The sequence below is a fragment of the Humulus lupulus genome, chromosome 3, assembly GCF_963169125.1.
Source record: "Humulus lupulus chromosome 3, drHumLupu1.1, whole genome shotgun sequence".
NCBI lineage: Eukaryota > Viridiplantae > Streptophyta > Magnoliopsida > Rosales > Cannabaceae > Humulus > Humulus lupulus.
This window is the reverse complement of record NC_084795.1, coordinates 196,723,980-196,746,851: the sequence shown is the minus strand read 5'-3', so window position 1 is coordinate 196,746,851 and position 22,872 is coordinate 196,723,980.

Here is a 22,872-nt window from a genome sequence, read left to right as displayed (position 1 = left end):
CGTAGGGGTAGGATGCATGTTGGGAAACCAACGAGAAGCGCGTGAATGTTATAATTCCTTGATCTCCAAGGCCAAAAGGGGCGGATCGGGGGAAAAAGCCGAGAAAATGTTGCTGTTGGTAAACGAAGCACAAGCCCAATCAGGTGAACATGTCACCAAATACGGTGTTTCCCAAAGTGAGGATAAGGATTTAGATTCTCGCTTTGGGGATTTTGAAGAGAGTGTAGGACCCGTGGAGGACCTCGAGGAGGTCCAACTTGAAGAAGCAGATCCGACCAGGGTTGTGAAAGTCGGTAAAAACTAATAGACAACAAAAAAGCAAAAACTGGTGGAATTTTTGAAGGAGAACCAGGAGGTGTTTACCCAAAAAAGCACTACTTGATGACGTGGCAGAATTAACATACACGTGGGATTCACATGACCATTTAAGTGAGTATGATCTGATCGACCATCGACTAGAAGAGAATTCACTTAGCAGGCAGTATATTTCATGGGCGACCAGTTTGGTCCCAACATTTCATATATTTCCTTCAGATACGTAATGTTGCATTTACGTAATAATTGTGATTTCCATTATTATTTAGACATGCCTGTATTAAATGTAATTAAGGCCCATTGACCCATGCAGAACTCCTTGAGCCTATAAATAAGAATCAAAGGGCTCAAGAGAGGAGACTTTTCATTTGGACTTTTTGAACTTCGGAATTCTAAGAGAGAAATATAGTGTTTTTATCCACCATACTTGTATTCATCCCGAGGCTTGTGAAACTCGTGAACACTAGTTCATTGATCACAGTTCTTGGGATTCTACATTAATAAGAACACTAAGTGGACATAGGTTATTACCATCTGCTAAGGCTGAACTACTATAATTCTTTTGTGTCGTTTATCTTTCTGTCTTGATTTCCTCTCATTTCTATCGTTTTACTTGACTCCGTGTCGTTGACCAAATCGAGGGTCAACATAACCCTATGCCACTTACTAGTCATCTGGAATCAACAATCTTAGACAACGTTTTGCCAAATATTCTTAGCTAAAAAAATATTCAAGTTCTAATTGGAATGACAACAAACAAAGCTCACTGATACTGAGAAATTTTGCTACATATTTTAAGCTACAACAAACCACCAATATATTGCCACTTGATGGTAGATATTGCGAAGACATAAAAAGACATCTCTTACTATCATATACAAAACAACTTGTAAAACTTCAAAGTTAAACATCGTTGTATGAGCTCATGATACTGGACCGAAAGTAGAGTTCATACTAGACACTGCTCTAGGAAGCCATAGGCCTAATGTAATTAAACAAAAACGTTAGATTTAATAACTTACAGGAGAGTTAAATGTTATTAAATGAAACCATTGAAGGAATTATATATGCAGCTCAAGTGTTTGATATGTCTAACTGGGAAACAAGAAAAATTGGACACGGGTCAGGAGGTTCTTTGAGAATATGAAAATTTCACTATGAGGGTCACTGACAACTACCGTCGAACATATGGTAGGCATTGCAAAAATAAAATGCTGACTTTGTTTTAATCTTTTAACACATCATAAAAGTAATCGTATCCCTGCTTCCATACATCCATAACTGAGCATCATAAACTAACCTTCCAGGAAAAATTGGTAAACAAAAACATATAATGCATGGTTAAAAAAAAATGTAGGTACCCAGAAAAACCTAGAGCATTACAATCTCTCCAAGATCGGGAATATAATACCATTTGAAATATACCCAAATGCTAATTTGGTTCTACTTTGTGATTATAATCAATGTATTTATGCATATCGATCAGAAACTATTATCAACAAAAATGACCTATTATTATCAACAAAACTCAGATTCGAACTAATTCATCAAACTATTCTAGCAAAAAAAAAATTGGTTAAGCTAAGATACAAAGATAGACAAACACTTCAATCAAAATCAAAGAGAGAGAGAGAGAGAGAGAGAGAGAGAGAGAGAGAGAGAGAGAGAGAGAGAGAGAGAGAGAGAGAGAGAGAGAGAATGATTCCATACTTGGTTCAGCTAGAATTGATGAAGGCGATGAAGAGAAGAGGCAGCTAAGGCTTCACGAAATGAGTCTAAGAGAAGAGGTTGAGATTCCAGTCAAATAAAACTCAAATATTTTTAAATTAAGATATTACCCCCAAATAAAGTCACGTGAACCCCACGGGAAAATAAAACCCCCAGCTAAAAATGTCAAAAATGACATACCAAACATAGGTTTGTCTCCACATTCTCATTCCCACCTTAGGATTACTCCATACCAAACGCCCCCATAAGGTTTTGTCTTTCAAGGTTGTTCCTTGTGAGCATTTTGTTTACAATTCTAATGCACAACAAAAGAAGATAAAAGCATATTCTCCACTCCTCAATATTGTTGAAGATAGAAGTTGCTTCCTTTTTTGAGATATGTAATTAAGCTCTTAAAATTGTTCTAGTTTTTTTTTTAAAAAAATATTCTATTTGCTTGAAGTAACAATATTGTTGTACTTACGCTCAATGTAATCTACGTGAATTAAGCTCTTAAAATTGTTTCAGCTTTTTTAATTATTATTTTGTAAAATAATCTATTTGCATAAAATAAACAAAAATCTATTTGCTTAAAATAACAATATTGTTGTACTTGTGCTCAATGTAATATACGTGAATTAAGCTCTTAAAATTGTTTCAATTTTTTTTTATTATTTAAAAAAAATATTTGCTTAAAATAATAACAATATTGTTGTATTTGTGCTCAATGTAATATGCATGAATTTTATGGAATGTTAAGAAAAGTGTTATTAATATTTGAGTTTTTCATATTCTTTGTTATCTTTTTTTTTTTTGTTAAGTTATTTAATTTCATTATTATTTTCTTAAATAATTTATACATCTATATAGAAAAAAAGCTAGGACTAAAAAGACTAAGTGATTGCCATTGTAAAATCCATATTTGGCAATTTGAATTTTTTGACAAATATTTTTTATTTATTATGTTTATTTTCAGTTTACTATGTTAATAAAATTATCTTTGATTTTATTTGTTGACTAATTTTTTAGCCAACTGACGCGGAGGCAAAATAATTAATTCGAGAGCTTTCAATTAGACAATCAATAAACCACAAATCAGCCCAAAACCTAGTAATGATGAGCAATAAATAATAAAGAACACCAGAATTATAGCGGTTCTTCCCCAAGAAATGGTAATGAACTTCTTCCTCTTAAATTTGTATTGATCTTAAGAGTTTACACGAGATAACCAGTGAATAAGGTAGATTTCTAAGTATAAATAACAATACAGAACGACAGTATCGCTGCTAAGTACCAAGCTAGGTTGCTCGGTATGTTTCTGGTACTGGTCAGTCACCTATTTTCGTGAACCCCCTCCATTGTGGTGGAGAGTTTGCATTTATACTATCCCTCTCGTCTGAGGTTTGTGCTTGAGCATAACTGATGGGGAAGCATCCCTATATTCTCGTAAGTGGTTGCTGCCCTATCCTTCATTAGCCTTGATCGAGTTTTATGGGCTGTTAGAAACTCTTTGCGGATGGTTGGGCGATTCTTGTGGAGAGCTAACGGTGAGTGTAACTACTTTCAGCTGACAAGTATATTTGTCTATCATACCGACTAACAGGCATGCTGGTGGTCCTGCCGAGCAGTATTAAAATCCCTCAAACCTCGGAAAGGTGTAAATATTTACTGTCTGTAAACTGTTTACCCCACTGAGTCGTATACCCTGCATGTATACACCAACCAACATGTCGGGGGGTCTGCCTAGCCTACTCCACGTGTCCAATTCTGGTGCCACGTCAGACATGTCAATTTTTGGGATAACATTTGCCCTCCAAGTTTGAAATGGTGTAAAGGAAGCTTGAAAACTTTTCTTTTGGGGACCGTACCGTCCAGCCTGGTCAGGGGTACACACCCCTTCCTACGTGGCATAACACCTGGTGTAGTTAATAGCCTTAGTATTTCCAAGAAATGACCTTTCAATTTTTCCCGCTTCTTTTTGGAACCATAAAGTGCCACAATGTTCCTCCACTAATTGTACCGTGCAATTACCAAAAAGTGGCTGATGTACTTGGTGGTTGAGGCAACGTGATTGGAAGGACGTGCTGACGTGTATGGGGAGGCGTGCCTGCAATAATTGAAGAGACAACTCATCAATGCTGTGAGAGTAGAGAAGGTGTTGCGCCTGGCTTATAAATAGCCCCCCTCCCCTGTTATCTCTTTACACTCTCCCTTTTCTAGATATTACACATACTCAGAGCTATTCAAATCTTGAAACATCCACATCGACCATCGCTCAGTCGTGCTCTACCGAGGCTCTTTGCGCTGCACTCGCTCTAGCCGCTTGCTACCAGTAAGTCTTCCATTTTCCCTCTTTCTATTCCTGTAACTCATGCAAAATGCTTTCTTTTTTCTTTACTGTTGACGCGGTTTTTTGCCAACAGTGTATTAAGAAATAATACAGGTAGATTAATGCTTAATAAATTGTAACGAAAAATAAATGAATTCACTCAAGAGCACATAATTTTTACATGGTTCAGTGGTTAAAATCCACCTAGTCCAGGAGTCTATATTATTGCTGTTTCACTCTCTCTATTTTGGCAGAGTTTCAGTATTACAGAAAAAATGGTCTCCTTTCCTGTCCAATATTCCCAGTATTTATAAGGAAATTTCATGGACAGGTTTGGATAACTGCGTAAGTCAATCACACATTTACATAATTATTACATTTAATATCTTATCACAAGGTAAATGTACTCCTAATATCTGGGATATTAAATATGACAACTTGGTCATAAATATACATATAAAGGGATTCTGAGTCTCTGGGGATCCGCGGATATGAAATATACTAGAACTACCATGAGCTGGATATCTCCTCCAAGCTCGTGCTTCAACAACTGTTTTAATATTCTGAGCTCGCGCTTCACAGCCTTCATGTCCGTAGCACGGGTTAAACCCAGGACGCCTAACACCATGCGTGACCACATGAAACTAGAGTTGTCCACATGGATAATAAGCAGATATCATTCCCTTGGTTATTTCTCCGCATATTTATTTGTCAGTTGTACCCGAGCTGAGTGAATGAACTCGGGCTAAAATTAGGGTAAAACATTTTCCTCCCAAGCTCCTTCTCGTGTATGACGTCGTCACTTTTTGACCCACACAGTAAGGGATTTTAGATTTCCGTTACATAAAACCACGCCTGCCCACTACTTGAGTACTGGACACGTTGTGTACCGTAATTGGCTTTTGTTCGGGTTTTGAGGACTGCAATAACTGTCTTGTCACCTATTTGCCGCTGTTTGGTCTATTTAACCTTGGCCCTTTCATCTTGAAATAACCCGATTGGATGGCTCAGATTAATCTACACAATTTACGTATAAATAGGATGGCCAAATTTCAAAATTCACCACCTTTCATTTAAAACTTTTCCTATTCTGCACTTCCAAGCCTCTCTTCTCTCCCAAAAATCCCAAAAGACTTCCCATTGTGCCTAGTCACTCAGAAGTTTTCCAGGAGCTTCTTGTTGTTGAGTCTACATCTTACCGTCGACAAACACACTTATTGTAAGTATCTCATTCTTTGGTTTGAAAAGTTTTTCCCTTCTTTTTTAAATGGAATTTCTGTTCCTCACCATGTTCATCAACACTTATTGTAGTCACTGGTAGGCTATTTCTAAATGTTCTTAGGTTCAATGGGTGAGTCCAAAAATGTCTTAGAAATAAAACATTCATAAAACTGGGAAATTTCTGGGTAAATCTGGGTAATCCTAATGGTGTATTAATTCAAAGAATACCCATTCGGGGTAAAGGAAATGAAGGGTTTTTAGGTTTAGAACCAGATAGCGTAGAGGTTACGTTTTCTTGGGTGGTTTTGCACTAAACTGCCTCCCAAGGAAAGTAATGGTTTGACATTCTGACACACAGATCCCTAAATATCAGGGGTTTGTTAGGAAACCGAGGCACGTAGCTTAGGATATTGCGTGGCATCACGCGATGGGGCTGAGGCTAATGTTAGATCGTGTATCAAAAGTAAACTATTTCCTTCATACTTTCACATCATAGTTTTAGACCTTATTAGGTTTCTTGCTAACTAGGTCGTTCTGTCTGTTGCGATATTTTTGCTATGCAAGTGCACACAGTCGCAATTCATAATAAAATGGTAAAACCAAGTATCGTCCTCAAGGACTGATTTATCAATTACCAATCAATTAATTTCTTGTTCTATTTGATAAATTAAAATTCTTAATTTTTATAAACACAGCAAGAGAAACTATAAAGTGCAAACAATAATTGAAAAGTAAATGGAATAACAACTAATAGTAAAACTTTTAATTTAACCACTGAATAAACAAATAGGATATTTAATCTCATCAACAATCCTCCCTATTATTCCCTAATGCAAAGTATGAGTTCTTCTTCTTTTTTACCTAATTCAATTAACAAGTTGATACAGCAGCCTATAATCATACTATGAATTATAAACTCAACCTAAGTGACAATTTCCTATATTTCTATGGTAAATTGAACCACAAAGGTAGCATTAATCTCGACAACTTAATAAACAGTTACACAATTAATTCAGATACTTTCGTTCTAAATTAGAATTATATCCAATATAACCACAGTAGATTTAGATCTCACTTCTCAGATTTTGACTTAAAAACATATGTATATGACTAAAGATGGCCAATCAATAATCAATCTATAAGAACAGGTTATATGGAATTGAAGAAGATTGAAGAAGAAGAAAATTGAAATTGCATTAGTTCATAACAGGGGTTCAAGTGATTCAATTAAACATCCTAAACAGAAACTTAGTTCATAATCATCATGCTAATCACAACAAAAATTAAAGATAACATCAGGAAGAAGAAGAAAAACATGTAAAATACTCCAAGCCTTCAGCCTTTAAAACCAGAGCTCATCCACCGTCCGTACGTGTCTTTTCTCTTCTCTTTTTCGCCATATTAAAACCTAGGACTCAATTTTTAAAGAGGCGGGCCGCGGCTCTATGTGCACCATGCCGCGGCCCGTGTCAAAATTTCTGGGCGAAATGCTCTTTCCATGCCGCGGCCCTATGTAGCCATGTCGCGGCCCGCGTTGAAGAATTCTGGGCGAAATGCCCATCAATGCCGCGACCCTCTCTAGCCATGCTGCGGCCCGAAGATCTCCAACAAAACAGTGGTTCTGTTTCATCACCTAGCCGCGACTCTATATTGCTCATGCCGTGGCTCTTAAGGGATTTCTCAATTTTTTAAGTTTTCATCCCAAAAATTCACCAACACTTCCAAATTATGTTGAGATCCATTCTTTCTCGAAATATGACGAAAAACTTGGTTATTTCTTCCCTTTCTTTGACATTTTCTTCCAAGTGCTCAATTCTTCCTGAGACAAACAAAGCATAAACCCGCACTAAATGAAAGAAAAATAAAATAAAAGACTACTAAAAACATCACCTAAACAAGACAAAAACTAGACTCAACACTGTCGTTAGGCGATCTGATGGCCCTCAAAAGAAGAACGCCCCAAAGAAGAATGCCCCAAAGAAGAATGCTTCGAGCTCACCCTCTCAACAGAAGAACAAAGGGAAGCAGATCGCCCCAGAATCTCCCATCCCAAACTTCCGTCCGATGGTCGAGAAGGAGATCGTGGTCGATCCCAACACATACTTCGAGGCTGAGCATATCATTTCAAAGATCACGACTCAGGGGAGAGTGAACAAGATCATGTTGAGCCACAATATAGAGGTTGGAACTGGAACTCTACTCTTCCGACCTGCGTTCGAAGGGGAAAGGAGCTGCTCCCCTCTCCAAGACGACTTTGCGGCTTGGAGCGACAAGCATCTGAAGGCTGGGGCCTTCCTCCCTCTGGACCAGTACTTCGCATATTTTTTAAATTACGTGAAGCTGGCTACATTTCAGCTCCCCCCAAATTCGTACAGACTTTTGGTGGGGCTAAAGTATTTGTTCTTGAAACACGAGTGGGAGGTCCCCACTCCAGTAGACATTCTGTATTTCTTATGCCTCAAGGTAAGCCCTGACCAAAGGGGATGCGGTGAAAAATTCTACTACCTCATGCGATTCCCTAACTCGGCCTCCGTCATCGAAATTCCTTGTCATCTAAACGACTATAAAGACTTGTTCTTTATGTCAAATGGATTTCGAAATTGCGAACATCGCTACTTCAACCGACCTCGTAAGTCTTCCATCCTTGTGACTTCAGCTCGTGAATTTTCATTTAAGATATAAATATTTTTTATCTTAACTGAATTTGTTTCTCGTGGAGCCATATTTCCGAGGATGCGAAAGTCCGTGACTCTCGAGGGTCACTATGAGAAGTTTTCTGGGCTTCCCCCCAGTGAGAAGGACTACCGCCAGGTCATGAATGACGTCACGATGCTGGCTTGTAAGTTGATCGGCGAAGGTCAAACATTGGCCTTGAGGAGCTGCGCTGCCCTTCCGGTGATCCCTGAGCTTCCATCCTCTCAAGAGGCCTTGCCAGTCATTGAGGACGAGGAGGATGAAGAGGATGAAGTGCCTCTAGTGCAAAAAAGGTGGGCTCCCAAGGCTGTCAGGGAACCCGATCTAGAATGAGTTACGTTAGGGGCAGCAGCCGACCCCTCTGGCCAAGGTAACCCATACCCCTTTAGGGAATTAGATAGGGCTGTTGCCGATTTTAGGTTAGTTCGTTGTAATCCAAACCATCTCATCCATCGTCATCCCTATAACCCAGCTCCAGTCCGTAGACCACCTAGTGGTACACCATGACAGTAGTTATCCTAAGGGCACAGTCGTAGTTGACAATACTTTAAACTTTAGATCCGCCAATTTCTAGGAGTATGGGACCAATCATAGGACCTGACCTTCTCTGCTCCAGGGTGCATTTACCCCTGGATTTAGATAGTATGTAGATGAATCCTGCCCCGAGGAAGGACCTGATCATGAACCCCTTAGGATCCCAGGAATATTAACTGTAGACTCCCATTCTCCTCCATTAGTTCCAAGGCCGGATGTCATGCCTATCCCAGCCAAAACACCCGAGCTGGTGATAATAGAGTCCTCCCCAAGCCCGGAGGGTAGGATCTTTGTTTTCTTTCTTTCTTTATAAATGCTTTTGGAAACATTCTTTTATTGAACTAACTCTTTTTGTTCTTTTCAGGCGAGGAGATGGAGCAACCAGGAGCCCTCGATCTCTGAACTGCTTTCCAGACTAAGAAAGCTGGCTCATGCCCTGTTGTGAAGGGGCCCAGGTTTATGAAGAAGGCCACCTCTGCAGCGGGAAACACCTCAAAATCCCCTGCCAAAAATAAGGAGATGAACTCGACTCGGGAGTCAGCTCCGTGGCTACGGTCACTACCGAGCAACTTCCTCCTCCCCCGCCTTGCTTCGTGCCTCCCCAGGCTCAAGTGATACAAATCGGGTGCCCAGCTCCCACCATCCAAATACCAGTAGATCCTTAGGACCTGGAGAAGATCCCTGAAGCCTTTCGGGGTATCATTTATGAAACTGCGAGCCATATGGTGGGGCATGCATATAAGGCCAGCTCGAGGGATCTGAGGACCATCAAGGAGCACAGCCCAGAGAATGTCATGGAATCAGCTATGGGGATGAATCTCACTGTAAGTTCGCTTTCCTTACTTAGTGAAATTTTTTCTTTTTATTGTGACCAAGGGTATATCTGTGACTTGTTTTGTTCTTTTGCAGTGTGCCCTGGCCTAGTTTCGCAGCATAGCCCATGCTAGGGATAGAAATGATGAGATCCAGGCTAAACTAAATGCTACCCAAACCTCCATGATTGCAGCTCAATAAGGCAAGCAGGCAGCCAAAGCTGCCTTGGCGACTGCTCAGAAGAATGAGGTTGATGCCAAGGCTGCTCTTGCCTCATCCAAAGAAAGCGACACAGGCTGCAAAGACTGCATTTTCTGCCTCCCAGGCTTAAACTGCACAAATTTAGGCCGAGGTTGATGAAGCCAAAGAAAAACTGCTCGAGGCCGAAGCCACAGTCAAAGAAGAAAAGGCAGCCTCATCGTTGGTCATGGAAGAGATGCTGTACCACTGTTGGGCCTTCAATTCGGATGTGAACTTCTCTTTCAAGGGACCCAGGCTGTGGGATCTATACCATGAAAAATTTAAGGCTTGGCTCTTGCAAGAACCTTCGGAGACTGGCGATGCATCTGGACTGGTGGAGGGAGATGGCGAGGAGGTCACATCTTCAGGGCGAGCTGATGGAACCTACTAATCTCCTTTGTATTTGTTTTTCTTTGTAATTATTTAACAATTTTTTTCATATTAAACAATTGCCTTCGGGCTTAGTTCGAGGTTTTTTCTCCTCGTGATAATGTGCTTGTTTTATTTCAATGTACATCTTTTTGATCCATTTATCTTTCCTTTACTATCTCTCATGTTTATGAATCCTTAGACTTGTACATTCAAGATTTTAGGAATCTATTTTTAGATCAAGATAGATTTTATCGCGCTTGTTTATATCCAAGTTTTGTTTGGTTATTTGTACCCTACTTGTCAAGAATCAGGCCTCAAACCTGGTCATATCTAGGGTTTTTAATGTTTTAAACTTAGTTCGCGTTAGGTTGATTGAAACTCGAGCTTTAAGAAACTGTTGAATAATCAATTTTTCTAAACTTCTAAGTTTTGGACCTGGTTATGTCCAGGATTTAAAATGATTTTAAATTTAATTTGTGCTAGGTTTATTGAAAATTCAAACTTTAAAAAGCCATTGAATAATCAATATTTCCAAGCTTCTAACTTTCGGACCTGGTTACGTCCAGGATTTTAAATGAATTAAACTTAGTTCACGCTAGGTTTACTAAAAATTTGAGCTCTTAAAATCCATGGAATAGTAAATTTTTCCAAGCTCTAAGTTCGTTAATCTTATCAAGCAGGCTTAATTTTGCCAACCTTGGGTTATGTGCCCCCAAGTAACTAGAATGTAGAAACTTTCTTGGCTGCTTTTACAAACATTAGAACATGAACTAATACAATCTAAAAAGGAAATTGTTTAATAATCCATCTATCATTTAATCAAATGGCTTTTATAAATAAGCCTTACATTGATGGTGGTACTACTGATAATATTTTTTCAAATGTAGGGCGTTCCAGGTCTGTGGGACTACTTCCCCATCCAGCCGAGCTATCTTGAAAGTTCCTTCACACAAAACTTCAATGACTTGATATGGTCCCTCCCAATTCGGGCCTAAAACACCGTCCTTGGGATCCTTATTTTCTAGAAATACCCTTCGGAGAACCAGATCACCCAATCCAAATCTACGCGTCTTAACTTTAGAATTAAAATAGCGAGTGCTTTTTTGTTGATAATGGGCGAGTTGTAACTGTGACTCTTCTCATTTTTCTTCAATCAGATCGAGGGATACTTTAAGTAGTCCATCTTTCTACTCTTGGTTGAATGTCCTTTGCTTGTGGGTAGCTACCATAGCTTTGATTGGAAGCACGACCTCATTTCCAAAAGTTAAGGAAAAAAGTATGCCCCGTGGAGGTTCTATGAGAAGTTCAATAGGCCCACAGTACTTGCGGGAGCTGTTCGGGCCATAGTCCTTTGGCTTCGTCTAACCTCTTCTTCAAGCTTGACTTTAAGGTTTTGTTCATAGCCTCGACCTGCCCGTTGGCCTGCAGATATGCTACTGAGGAGAAACTCTTCATAATGCCATATTTTTCACAGAAATTAGTAAAGAGATCGCTGTCGAATTGTGTCCCATTGTCTGACACGATATTTTTAGGAAGCCCAAATCGACTTATAATACTCTTCCCCACAAAGTCTAGGACTCTTTTTGAAGTGATGGTTGCCAGAGGTTTGGCTTCTACCCACTTCATGAAATAGTCGATCGCCACCACCGCGTAACAAACTCCTCCCTTTCCCATAGGTAGGGACCCTATTAGATCGATTCCCCATATCGCGAATGGCCACGGGGATTAGATCATCATTAGGTCAATTGGAGCAGCTCGGGAAACTATTGTAAAATGCTGGCATTTATTGCACTTCTAAACATACGAGATTGAGTCTTTTGTTAGAGTGGGCCAAAAATAGCCCTGCCTCAGTATTTTCAGTGCTAGGTTTTTCCCCCAGCATGATCTCCACAAAAACCTCCGTGCACTTCTTGCAAAATGGTTTTAGCTTCCTTGGGGCAGTACACATCGTAGGAGAGGCTATGAATGACCACGTTGGTACAAGGTCCCATCCACTATCACATACCACGGAGCTTGATAAAGTAATTTTCTTGCGTCCTTTATATCATTAGGTAGCCTTCCTGTTGTGAGGTATTCCATTTTGAGAGTCATCCAAGTTGGTCTTGTGTCGATCATTTCGACTTCTATCATTTCTGTTACACTCAGATTCTCCAAGAACTCTACTGGCACTACATTCAATGTCTCAACTTCTTTTGTGGTGGCAAGTCGTGCCAAGGTGTCAGCATTTGAATTTTGCTCACGAGGAATCTGTTCAATAGAACTGTACACAAATTCAGACAGTTCTCCCTTCACCTTAGCTAGATAGGTGCCATCTTCGTACCTCGAGCTTAGTATTCTCCCAATCCCTGATTGATCACAAACTGAGAATCACTATAGCATTGGACGGCTTTTGCCTTGAGCTCCCTTGCCACTCTCAGCCCAGCTAGTAAAGCCTCATATTTAGCTTCATTGTTGGATGCCTCTAATCCAAATCTCAGAGTTGTATGAAATCGATGCCCTTCTGGGTAGATTAAGATGATCCCAGCTCCCGAACCGTTCTCGTTTGATGATCCATCCACGAAGATTTTCCATAACTCCTGCATCGGTTTCTTCAAGAGCTCCTCTTGAAATCCAGTGCATTTAGCCACAAAATCAGCAAGGGCCTGACTTTTGATTGAGGTCTATGGCACGTACAATATCTCAAACTGGCTAAGCTCGATTGCCCATTTTAAAAGATGTCCCGACGTTTCAGGTTTTTGCAATACCTACTTTAAAGGTTGGTCGATCATGAATTTGATTGAATGGGACTGGAAATATGGCTGGAGCTTCCTGGAAGCCAATATCAAATAGAATGCCAACTTCTCTATCAATGGGTAACGTGACTCGGGTCTGAGAAGTCTCTTCCTAATATAATATACTGGTTTTTGAGCACGATCTTCTTCTTGGACTAACATGACACTGATTGCATTTTTTGTCACAGCCTAATAAATGAAGAGAGGTTCTCCAGACATAGGCTTAGATAACACTGGGGGCTCGATCAGGTGCATTTTTAGGTCGAGTAATGCCTGTGAACACTCCTTAGTCCACTCAAATTTTTTGTTTCCCCTGAGTAAGTTGTAGAATGGCAGGCACTTGTTAGTAGATTTTGAAATAAAACGATTCAAAGCTGCCACCTTTCAAGTCAGGCTTTGAACTTCTTTATGCGACCTGGGCGAGGGCATTTCTAACAATGACTTGATTTTCTCGGGATTTTCCTCTATTCCCCTCGTGTTGACTATGAAACCCAGAAATTTTCTAGATGCCACTCCGAACGTGCACTTCTTAGGATTCAGCTTCATGCCATACCTCCTTAAGATTCCAAAACATCCTTCTAGATCGGATACATGGTTATCAACAATCTTTGATTTGACAAGCATATCATCGACATACACTTCCATACTTGTCTCAATCTGATTAGCGAACATTTTGTTGACTAAGCGTTGATATGTAGCTTCGACATTCTTCAGCCTGAAGGGCATGACTTTATAACAATATACGTTATTTGGGGTCATGAAGCTAGTATGTTCCTGGTCCGTAGGATTCTTCGCAATATGGTTATATCCAGATTACACATCCATGAAGGACATGAGCTCGTGACCTGCCGTGGCATCTACTAACTGTTCAATCCTTGGTAGTGGAAAGCAATCCTTGGGACAAGCTTTGTTTAGGTCAGAGAAGTCAATGTAGGTCCTCCATTTCCCGTTTGTCTTTGGGACCAGCATGGGATTGGTGACCCAGATCGGGTATTTTGCTTCACGGATAAACCCACACTTTAGTAGTCGAGCTACTTCTTCCTCAAGAGCCTTAGCTCGAAATGTTCCCAAGCGTCTCTATTTTTGGGATTGTGTAGGTACGTTCCTATCCTAATTTAAATGTGCATGATTACACGCGGGCTTATTCCCACCATATCTTCATGTGACCAGTCGAAAACGTCCATATTCTCTTGTAAGAAATTGACTAGCTCCTTCTTCCTTTTATCATTAAGATTCTTCCCAATCTTTACGACTCTTGAAACTTCATTGGGGTTAATGTTTACCTCCTAGAGCTTGGAGTTCTGACCTGTCTTCGCCTATCCGTGGGTCAATGTCATTACATTGGGCGTTGTTACTATCCTCTTTTTGCTGAGGTTCTTCCGTCCCGCAAGTAACTTCTACTTCCCGTGACTCCTCGCCTCCATCATTTATGACCATGGCTTGCTGCCCGGGTTGTGATTTTCCCTTCATAGAAATTCTATAGCATTCTCTAGCAGCGAGCTGATCACCTCTGACGGTGCATATTCCCACAGCTGAGGGGAATTTTATTTCAAGGTGGCGGATAAAGGTTATGGCTTCAAATGTCATCAACACAGATCGTCCCAAAATCTCATTGTATATAGTTGAACAGTCGATTACCACAAACTCAAGTAACTTGGAGACAGTTTGTGAGCCTTCTCCCAATGTTATCACTAATTTGATCGTCCCGATGGCTACTGACCCTTCACTAGAAAAATCGTACAGAGTCATTGAGGTTGCCTTCAGTTACCCCATTTTTTCCCAAGGTGGATCTAAAAAGTAGATTCACAGAACTCCCATTATCTACTAGAGTCCTCTGGACCCTCCGGTTGGCAAGCTGAACGGTTATGACCAAGGGATTGTTATGTGGGAATTGGACATGGCTAGCATCCTCTTCTGTAAAAATGATTGGTTGTTTTTCCAATCGTTGTTGTTTTGATAATCGCTCTTTTGGGCCCCACTGCTTGTGCCTGCCAGATGAGGTCCTCCCGAAATGGTGGCTTTATCTCCCTTTATTATCAGAGGAGGGTCGCCCTGATTTGCTCGAGCTTCGGTTTGACTTACTGGAGCTTTAGGGATTGACGGAGGGTTTGGTCCAACGGGCTGATTAGGGTCCACCCGATTTCAGGCATACTTGGCCAAAGGTCTCGCTCCAATGAGAGTTTTGATCTCATCCTTCAGCTATCGATAGTCATCAGTGTTATGACCGATATCATTATGGAATTGGTAGAACTTCGAAGAATCTCTCTTCGCCCTCTGGTTCTTCAACGGTTCTAGCTCTTCCACGAAAGGCAAGTAGAATATGCCAGGAAGATGTGCTCCCTAGTGTCTGTTAGGTCGGTATAAGTAGTGTAAACATGTTTGAATTTCTCCACAGACTTATTTTTCTTCGTTCCGCTCTGGTCGTTCTCACCATTTCCCTTCCTTTTGTTATTCCCCCTTGGTTATTCTGGGTAACGGTTTGAGCCATAGCTGCAATGTTCGTTACTGCTCCAATGTGTTGGACAGGGAGCTGGCTGGTTCCTATGATGGAAGCTTGCGCCTCTTCTAGGTTAATCAATTCTTGAGCTCGGGCCAAGAATTCATCCTTACTCTTAACTCCTTTCCTTTGGAGTTCTTACCATAGGTCGCCCCCGACGAGGATTCCTATCCTCAGTGCCATGAGCTTGGAGCTGTCATCAGCATCCATAGCTTGTGTAGCAACATTGGCAAACCAACTTAGATATGCCTTCAACGTTTCGCCAGGTTGCTACTTTACATTGGCCAATAAATCAGCCTCAAATCAAGCTGCTTGTGAAGCTCGAAATGATTTTTTGAACTCGGAGGAAAACTTCTTCCACGAGCTTATGGAATAAAATACTGCTTAAACCACTGCCTGGCTAGCCCAACCAGAGTTGTAGGGAATAAAATACACCTTAGATTAAGTCTGACATTGTGGGCCATGATCATGGTGTTAAACATTCCGAGGTGGTCTGACGGATCTCCATCTTCATCAAATTTTTACAAGTGTGGCATTCTAAAGCCTACCAGATATGTGGCCGCCGCAATATTTGGAGCGAAAGGCTTGAGCTCATCCTTTGAGTTGCAATCATCTTTGTCTTTTACAGATAAAAGTCTCTTCATTTGCTCTTCCATCAGAGCTAGCCTCTCGAGGGTTTGGTCTCTGGTCCCTAGGTTACCTGGGGGCTGTTTGACATCTCCCATCCTATCGTATGCGTTTGATGGGTTATTGTCCCTCCAAGCTCGAGCTTGGTTTGGTGGGGCATTCCCATTATCACGTACTATGGACAGACCTCCCTCTTATCGAGTATAACTATCATCTTCATTCTGAGATGGATTCCTTCTCTGCAAATTCAGGCGATCACGCAAATCAGACTGTGACTCGTATTGAGGGCTTTGCGCTGAACTCAACTGATTTCTTAGGCCGCTCTTGGACCTACCACTACAACGAATTTCATTCTAGTAACTCCCATTTGTGAAGCTTACAACTTGCGGTTGGGGCCGAGGATCTGGATTTTCAACATGTGTCTGTGGGATGTAAGTATTGGCAGATGGGGGAGGATTTCTCCTACTGTCTCCATAAGCTGGAATGTCTCGTGTACAATGAGGTGGCACGAATGTCTTATAGGTGATGGGGGAAGCCTTATTGGTGAGGTAATCCAGGTCCCATCAGGATGAACTAGATTAGCCCGCCTCTATTCTACCCCATTGTCTCTAGCTCTCTGCGCCTGACGTTCTGATCGCGACGTGGGATTATTTGATGGAACATTCTTTCTCTGTGAGCCTGTCCCAGACCCTCCCCATGGATTTCCATGGGTATTCCTAGGGACCTGTGAAAGAGGCACCGAACTTGGGGTTGCGGTTCTAATTGACCGACTGACATGCTGATGGCCCTTATGAGGGCCACTGGGTTGAGCATTCTGGCGATCACGCCCTGTAGGTACATAAATTGGGGTGGCAATCCTGGCTGATCGACTTGGTTTGGATCGATTATTCCTGTGGGACTTATGATAACAACTTTGCCTCTTTCCGAGAGGGTAACCGAGACAAAACTTCCTCAATTTGCTTTTTTGCCTTAGCAAGATGGTTTCTCAATTACATATTTTCCAATTCGACGATAGTTAGGTAGTCTAGATTTGGATTTGGTGGTAATGACACCAAACTCACAGTGTTGCCATGACCCGCCGGTTGATTTCCCGTACGCTGCTGGATCTCAGGGCCATGTTTGTTCGAAACAGCGGTATGATGGGCCTCTTGCCCGCCAGACTGTTCTATCTCATTATCGTGCATTGAACGAGTGAGCACCATGTTGAGAATCAACTGGGATCTTGATGAAGCACTAATTTCTCTCTCAATGAAAGCACCAAACTGTTGATGCAGTTTTCGGCCAACAATGTATTAAGAAATAATACAGGTAGATTAGTGCTTAATAAACCATAATGAAAAATAAATGAATTCACTCAAGAACACAGAATTTTTACGTGGTTCAGTGGTTAAAATCCACCTAGTCTAGGAGTCTATATTATTGCTGTTTCACTCTCTCTGTTTTGGCAGAGTTTCGGTATTACAGAAAAAATGGTCTTCTTTTCTGTCCAATATTCTCAATATTTATAAGGGAATTTCATGGATAGGTTTGCGTAACCGCGTGAGTCAATCATGCATTTACATAATTATTACATTTAATACAAATAATTCCCATTTATATTGGGATATGATTTGATCACAAGGTAAATGTACTCCTAATATCTGGGATATTAAATATGACAGCTTGGTCATAAATATACGTATAAAGGGATCCCGAGTCTCTTGGGATCTGTGGATATGCAATATACTAGAACCACCACGAGCTGGATATCTTCTCCAAGCTCGTGCTTCAATAGCTATTTTAATATTTTGAGCTCGCGCTTCACAGTCTTTGTGTCCGTAGCTCGGGTTAAACCCAGGATACCTAACACCATGCGTGACCACAAGAAACTGGAGTTGTCCATGTGGATAATAAGCAGATATCTTTCCCTTGGTTATTTCTCTGTATATTTATTTTCCAGCTGTACCCGAGCTGAGTGAATGAACTCGGGCTAAAATTAGGGTACCACATTTACATTTTTTTCGTTGTGACCATGGGTAATATTCTTGGTAAATCCCTTAAATTTCTCGAATGCATTTTGCTTGAATATGTAAATAGATGAATATTTTGAGTGGCCCTCAGCCTGGGTAATTTATTTGAACCTCTGATTTTTTAAAAACTGGCTTTAAATGTCCCCTTTATGCTGATTTACGTTCAGTGTTCTTGAAGAACACCAAGAGCAACTCCTGAAAAAGTTTTTTTTTTTTGGAGAAAACCGTCCACTTTCTTGGTTTTACTTGCTTTTGATCTGTTCTGCCTGTTGTTCGATATGTCGTACCATGTTTGTTCTAGGCTAGTCGGTATAATCTATGACATTCCTACCAACCAGTACTGTTTGGCACTATCACCTCACCTTTCCCATTTTTCTTGTGTGCACGGAGGGAAGGTGACCACCGAATTGACTTGTAACTCATCACTTGGAAATAATCAATGGCCTGCATCAACAAACTAAACATGGTGCGGAGGAGGAAGATCCCCATGTGGCACGTCGTGCCATCGTCGGGGATGTGCGGGAGGCCCCACCCCGTGAGGAAGAGCTGAGCACCTTTGGGCTGGAAGGGGCAGCCAAAATAGACTACGCCACGGAGATCTATCCTGAGGCCATTCTCAACCCTGCATCAGAGACAGAGGAGACCCCTCTCTACATAGCTCGTACCAACACCATTTCTAACAAACAGTTGTAGAAAATCAATTAGCATTTTAAGCTTGAAGATGTTTCAATCCTCAAACCTACTGCCTCACAAACTGTTGAGCACCCCGAAGCCCAATTCTGTGCCTGGAGCAGATTTTACATTAATGCTGGTGCCGCCCTTTCACTTCTGCCATACTTTCGCAATGTGGCAGATTATTTTGGGCTTTGCCCCACCCAGATCATTCTTAAGGGCATCTGGTTCCTCTCGACCATCTATATTTTGTACAAATCCTTACACTAGCCAGTGTCGACTGCACACAAAATAAATAATCTTTTTGACCTCAAGTCCAGCCCTCGACAAGGATGGTTGGGTATTTTTATTTTAGCCACTGAGACTCCAACATTTACTTAGCGAATATTGAAGGTATCTCCAAGGTTGGGGAGTATGCCAGCCAATACTTCGTCACAGCTGACATTGCTACTAATCACCTGTCCTTTCGTCACAACGATCCCTTTAGCTGGTCAGCGCCCACCAGAGAAATGGAGAGACGGGCCAGAGAACTAGCTGCCATGGACCCTAGCCGCAAAGATTTGATGGCCTTGACCACCACAAAAAGACTTGCATCTGCTGGGCTCTACCCTGATCCCAAGACAAAGGCTAAGAGTGACACCCCTACCAGGCAGTCACCTAGGAAACACTCATCCAACACTAGGTCGCCCAATCCAACACCCAGTAAAAAGAAAACCAAACCATCAATTCCTCCGTCCAGACCCTGCATAGCCCATCGAACAAGGACTTCAGCCAGAGTTGTTATCAAGGAGCCTGTTGAGCATGACGCCCCCACAACTGCCGCTGCCCCCAAGCCGGGAAAGGGAAAGGAGGCTGCAGTAGAGCATATAGATTCAGACTCATCAAGCAATGATGGGGATCTTTCGCTTGGGGCAACCGACTGCTCAGGGGGAGCCGAAGAGGGTGATCTGACTCTCTTTTCACAACTTGTTTTTACTTTTTCTTAATTATGATTTTTTGCTTGCTCCGACGCTGCTCGACACCTTTACTAATATTTTCCTTTTATTATGCAGTTATGTCGTCCGTCTTTTTTAAGAAGTTTGCCTAGAAGCATACAAGTGGTCCCAGCAGTGAGGCTCCACCAGCAAAGCGTCAGAAAGCTGACTCACCTGCCGAAGCTATCGAGCAGGTCGAGAAGACTCTTGATAAGAATCCATCTCAGAAAAAGGTGCATACACAATTGTGAAAATTTGGAAAGAGCAAAGGACTCCATGCTGTGGAGGTTATCCATATGGCCATTGCACCAGAGCTAGCCACCCCGAGCAGAGCCTAAGAAGACGTTGTTGAGGACCCTACTGAGGAGGTCCATGGGCCTTTGAAGAAAGCCATGTCCATCCAGAAAGTACATATCAAAAGGGTGTCTATAACACCCCAAATTTGCTAATAAGGTTTAGGACCTTGATTAGCGTGCCTGGAAGGCAATAAGTGAATTAACATGTTAATATATGAATTTAAGTGAATATGTGATTAGAATGCATGTTTAGGTGGAATAAATATGCATGTGGGCCCCATTTGTTTGCTAGGGGTAAATTGGTAATTTTAGCCTGATGAGGGCATAAATGTAATAATTGCGTTATGTGATTAATACCACGTGTGAGTGGTGATATTATTGTGGTGCACGTGCCGAGACGGTCTTAGGGAGCTAATTAGTTTAAAAGTCACAACGGGATTAGATACCATGCTCGGGAGGAGCCTAGGGGTATTTTGGGGATCTTATAATGTGAGTTTGTGAGCTAATGGTTGATGGAGATTTAGTAACTTGGGTGACCAGTAGTAACTATTAAGGGTAACAAGTCTAGATGAGGAAATGGCATAATTGTAAGAAAGATGAAATGTCAAAAAGGCCTTAAGGTTTAGTTAGGAAAGGATATTTATGGAGGGGTAAAATGGTCATTTGGCAAAGGTTAGATAGCTTCAGCTGAAGGAAAGGGTGAGTCACGTTCAACACTTAGTCACAATTGAGTTTATGCTGAAATTTGAAGGAAAAGCTAGAAGAAAAGAGGAGAAGAAGAAAGCTGAATTTAAAACCTAGGAGGAGAATCAAGAGGTTTGAGGAAACCAAAATCAAGTTTAGGCTAAGATTGTTCAGAGGTAAGAGTTATGCTCTATTTTTGGTTCAAGTTTAAGTTTTTTTTTTAGAGATTAGGTGTGGGAATTTAAAGAAAGTTATGGCTGGTTTGCATGGAATTCAGTTTGGATAATCAAGGGGGAAAGTGGCTTAAAGCTGAGATTGAAGAGAATTCAAGCTGAATTCTTGATTGAGGTAAGAATTTCTAACATGTTTGAATTTTGTATTTGATGTAGTATAAGATTTTAGAAGCATGGTTTATATTTCTCAAGCTCTGATTTAAGTTTTGGAAGCCATGGTTTAAGTTTTTGAAGTCTGAAACTCAAGTGTGGATTTTGGGTGTAATTGTGTAATTGAGCTTGTTGTTGATGTTTATAGGTTGTTAAATGGTTTACTTGGGGTTTTAAATTGATTTTGGGGTTTAGGTATGTGTTTGGGTTAAATTGGAGGTGTTTTGGCTTGGGGAAAATGCAGAGGAAAACCCAGAATTCTGGGTTCGCGAAGGGGTGCCTCGGCCCTGTTCTTTGGCGCCGCAGCGCGAGGCTGCATCAGGGCTGGGGGATTCTTTGACTTGCTGGGCGCTGCGGCGCTAGGCTATTTTCAGGACAAGGTAATTTTGCATTTTGGGCATTTGATCCGAGGGCTCAGGGGATGTTTCCGTTGTGTTGTTTTGGGAAATTGAAGGTCCCGAGAGTATGTGATTGGTCCCGGGAAGTGGTTTTGGATTGGTTAGTGCTAAAGGATGTTTTATATGTGTTGTGACTAGGTTTTCGGAGAGGCTCGGGATGGAGGACCGTGCTTGTGACTTTGGTGAATTGTAAAGCTCGGGATACAGGTAAGAAAACTGTAGCACCCATAGAGCAGGGCATGGGCCCATAGTGTTGTTGCAGGGCACGGCCCTAGATTTTATTATTGTTAGGGTGTAGCCTTGATTGAATTATTATATGCTTGAATGCTGTTTAAGTATGCCTTATGTGGTTATAGTAGAACGAACAGAAAAGGATCCAGGAACGGCAAGGAGCTGAGAACGGCGAGGGGCCGAGAACGGGGAATGCCAAGAATGGCGAAGGCCGAGAACGACAGTGGGGCCGGGAATAACACTTATCACATGGAGTGCTTATAGTTAGGGTGAGACCCTAATGGATACATGGGATATCCTTACGGTGAGAACTGAGATCCCAGGCGTTGGTAACGCTTTTGGGACGACACGGCCGTATTTGTTTAGTCTAATTGACTATCTGTTTTATTTATGGATTGTCTAATATGCTGATTATATAATATGCATATGCTATGTGCTGTGTGAGTTTTCTTGCTGGGCTTCAGCTCATGGGTGCTCTGTGTTGTAGATAAGGGCAAGGAAAAAGTCAACCAGCCATGAGTACGGAGAGTGTGGGGCGACGCGTACATGTTTGGCCTGCCCGACTGCTTTGGTTAGGGCATTTTGAGAAGTGGCTGTAGTAAACTACGTTTTTGATAATTAGTCATCTGTAAACCTATTTTGAGTTGTAAATATTTTATAAACTTTATTTTGGGATCCCAAATGTTAGACTCTTGGAATTTTCAATGAAATAGAGTACTTTCAAAGATTACAGCCTTGACTTTTTGTTTAATCACACTTTTGTTCTAAAAACCTCGTTTAGCGAGTTAATTGCACATTTTATACTCACTTAGTAACGACTCTAAGGTAGTAGGGCGTTACAGTGTCCTCCTCCCATGTTGGATTTATGGACACCCTCGGTACCAAATCTTTGGAATACATCACTAGTACCGGTCTCCAGAATGTTGCCAGGGTAAGTAATTGATCAGCTTTGTGTTCAACTAATCTTTCTTCTTTGTTACTTGTTCTAAATTCCTTCATTCTGTATTGTAGGGCATGCTGGCTCTCAGCTATGTTCATCATCGCGCCAAGGGGGTGAGCAAGCATATGGCTGGTTTGGTAAAAGAGTCTGAGGACAAAGCCTCCT